The sequence below is a fragment of the Nestor notabilis genome, unplaced genomic scaffold (assembly GCF_000696875.1).
Source record: "Nestor notabilis isolate BGI_N333 unplaced genomic scaffold, ASM69687v1 scaffold6902, whole genome shotgun sequence".
Taxonomy (NCBI): Eukaryota; Metazoa; Chordata; class Aves; order Psittaciformes; family Psittacidae; genus Nestor; species Nestor notabilis.
Window position 1 is genome coordinate 51411 of NW_009918660.1, and position 3698 is coordinate 55108.

The following is a 3698-nucleotide window of genomic DNA, read 5'->3' on the forward strand; positions in this document are numbered from 1 at the left end:
TACCAAGTTCTGAAAGAGCTTTGCTCTGTACTGCTAGTGAGGTTCTGAAGAAAAGAAGGGGACATAAGGGTGCACAGTGATGATGTTTCCTCACTGCTGGGCAAAGCAGAGATGGTTGAGGTGACAGGCCCCAGGCTGATGAATCCAACCAGGGCAGGTGTGATGTTTCTCACCCCACAGACAGGCCAGGCTATGCCTGAGCCAGTAGACCTGTGTAACAGACCTTGCTCCTGATCAGTGCTGTGTGAATGTGACCTTTTCAAAACTGGGCTGTCCGGCACATGGTTCCCTGTTGGCTTGCAGGGCACACGTAGAACCAGAGTAATGTGCTTGCACCACTAGCACATGCCCTGTCATATTCCTACAGGAATGTTTCCTGTCCAAAGCAAGAGCTATTTAATGATAACTTTTCATTTCCAGGACATAAACTACAGGCAAAGATACCCTGTCTTCTTGGGCAAAAAGACCCTGCCTGAAAGGACTGCCAGGAATGGGCCACTCAAACGGTTAAATTGTGCAAGTCATCTGGGAAACCCTGCAACTCCACTTCAAGAATCCCAAAGCAAAGCAGGAGAAGGAGGTTAGTAGGAAAACAGCAAATACAGGGTTACTTTCCACAGAGGACAAGGCTGCTGTAGGTATATGCTCGTGCAAGTCCAGCCTAAATTTCTTTTCTCATAGTTATATTCCTTTGTCTTCCTTCAGCAATTGCATCTTGCTTGTTGTGCAAAAGAGTGCAAACAAAAACTACTAGATACAGTGAAAACAGATGCTGAAGTGTAACTCCCTCCCAGTTTTCAAGTACTAAATTTATTGTCAGCTATATAAAAACCCCAGCATCTCCAAGGTTATAATTTGGGAAAGCGAAATAGAAAAAGACAAAAAAAGCCCTAACATGTTAGCATTCCAATCCAGAGTCCCATCTGTCTTCTTAATCTTACTTTTGAGAATTTGCTAAATCTAAACTTTCTCTGAGCAATCCTTCCAGTGCCATCTGCTTTATGAACCATATTGCCTCCTCTAAAATACAAGTAACCTTAAGACAACTATTTCTGCACTCACAACCCCTCAGACTCGAAACTGCTCTTTATATTGCTGTGAACTCCCAGTTTGGCAATGGCTTCCTTCAGAACTGGTATAATCAGTGCTGTTGGCTATAACAACCTCCTGAAAAGTGAAAAGCATGGGTTTTGGTTTTTAAAAATAACCAAAAGCACACACAAAACCCCCATTCTATGTAAAATTCTGTAACATTCTATGTGATGCTACATAGAAAGAAAACTCCTGAGTGATCTGAGTGATGGCACAACTGTCAGATCTCAAATACTGAAATAAACAGAGAAAAGTTATGACACACTGGAAGTCAAAGATTACAATCTTCTTTAGATGCCAATCCTGCAATTTGATGTGCACACACCCCTCTGTCAGGCAGACTCCCACTGACGTCTGCTGGACAGATGATTTCTTTTGGGAATGGGCTGACACAGGCAGCCGTTATCACTTATCTTTTCCTCTGGGGGTCCCCTATCCATGGACAATGCCAGGATATTACCAAAGATATTTAAATTATCTAGTTTTTTATTAGAGAAAGAAAATTTCCTGCTCATTTAAAAAATACCATTATGAACTTTATTTAAAATTGCATCCTCTGCTCTGATTGAACTTTCTGGCAACTTGCCTGGTTTTGAAAACTATGTGCCAAATGGATAAGCCTTTCTGCCTCTTGACCTTTTTCCCAAGTGCAAGGTCACTGCTCAGCCAAACAATAGGATTTTCATTTATCTAAAGGAAAAGATTTTCCTAGAAAAAGGAGTGTTTCCCATCCTCTAGCCACGGATGCCAATTCAAGCATTTACATATCATTTTATCTTTGTAATGTACTGTATCAAAAAGGCTCTACTGACAGCCAGGCTTCAAAACAGCAGCAGAGTAAGTTTGTACGAAGAAAAAGGAAACATATACATAAAACCCTTCCAGAAGCACAGAGTCTGATCTTCACTGATGTCAACACCTGAAAAGCAAGTTCACTAGTACCACCTCGAATAGCAAACTAAGCATGCTTGTAGAAGACTCACAGCAAAGACAATAACATTCCTTGCTCAGAACAGGCTCTGGTCCACACTACAGGAAAACCAGTGGTGCTACACAGCCTTCCCCTCCACCATAGAACACCAAGCTTTCAATTGGGTGAGTATCTGGCACTGATTTCCAAGGAACCTGGCCACGCAGAGGATGCAACGTGGGAGGCTGCTTCTGCTCACTGCCTGTTCAGGCAGGGCTGCTGCAGTCCCTGGCACTTAGCAGAAAGATCCTTACTTCTGTCCACAGCACTGGACAGAACTCTAGTAAGGACCACACAACAGGGCTTGGTTCTCAGGCCCACACTTGAAAGACGTGGAAAGAGGAGGGGTTCAGAGAGGAGCCACGTAAAAATCCAGGGTACAGGGAAGCAGCCTTGGGACTGGACATCAACCTGACCTCTTCAGCTATTGCAAGAAAAGGCTGGATGACGGTGTGAAACAGGGAAACTGCCAAAACCCGGTCAGCTTTAGCCTTGCTGACAGAGGTACAGCATGACCCGAAAACTATATGCTGAACTTAAGCAAATTCAGGTGTCACTTCTTAGCAACAAGAGAACAGCTTGCTAGATAGCGGATTCATTTGCGCTGACAGATAGTGGGAAGATACTACTTTTTTTAAATAGATTTATTTTTAATTCTAAGTGTTTAATTAGGACTTACAATTAATATTTAATTCTGGAGTTATTCTGGAGTTAATTATGGATTAATGTTTGATTCCAGAACATTTATGAAGCCAGCCCAAATGGTTGTCTGCAGTGCATCTGATATTTTAGCACTGCAATCTGAATTTGTTAAGCACTTTTCTGCTTTACAGGTCACAGGGAAGACTGTCAGTACTGTCCTGACAGTGTCTGCACACTCTGAGCACTTGTAGTGTGATGACTATAATTAACTCTCACACCTCAGAAGTCAAGAAAGAACATTTATCCCCAAATGCACAACTGACTGTGATTTTTGAATTTTTCTTTTATTCCTCTCCCTTGCTTTTCCTCAGAAACAGTAAGATCTCATGCAACAGGAGCTGCACAGTCCAGTCTCTGAGCTAGTGCAGAGAAGCCATCTGCAATGCTCTTCGGTGGCACATGAAGCTTTTTTTCCCTCCTCTGAAGCACAGGTTGATTTGTCTGCATTTCTCATCTAACATTCCTTTGCCACTTTGAGTGCCTCAGGCATTGCTGGCACTGTGGCTGGTTCCTCTAGTGTGCACGAATTTCATTTCCAGGGGGACAGAAATGTTTTATCTTAACTAAAATAATTAGACTCAATCCGCAATGTTAATGAAGGTCAGACACATGTCCTACTTGCCTCTTCAGGTTTAAAATCTATTAAACAAAGCATTTAGAAACTAAAACGATAAATACATTAGCTTATCTCAAAATATGTTATCTGCTAGTGATAACGCACACAGATTTTAATAAAATGTCACAAAAGGAACTCTAGTATAAAAACTAGAGCAGTATATGCCATGTCCAGTGACAACCAGGCCACTTAACAACCATGTACTGAAAGGGGAGGGAGGGGTAGAGAAAGGATAATAAAATAAAGATGTCCATCACACAACTGTTGAATATTTAAAAGTGGATTTGTGTATCCTGACCTGTGAGAGCCCAAGGCATT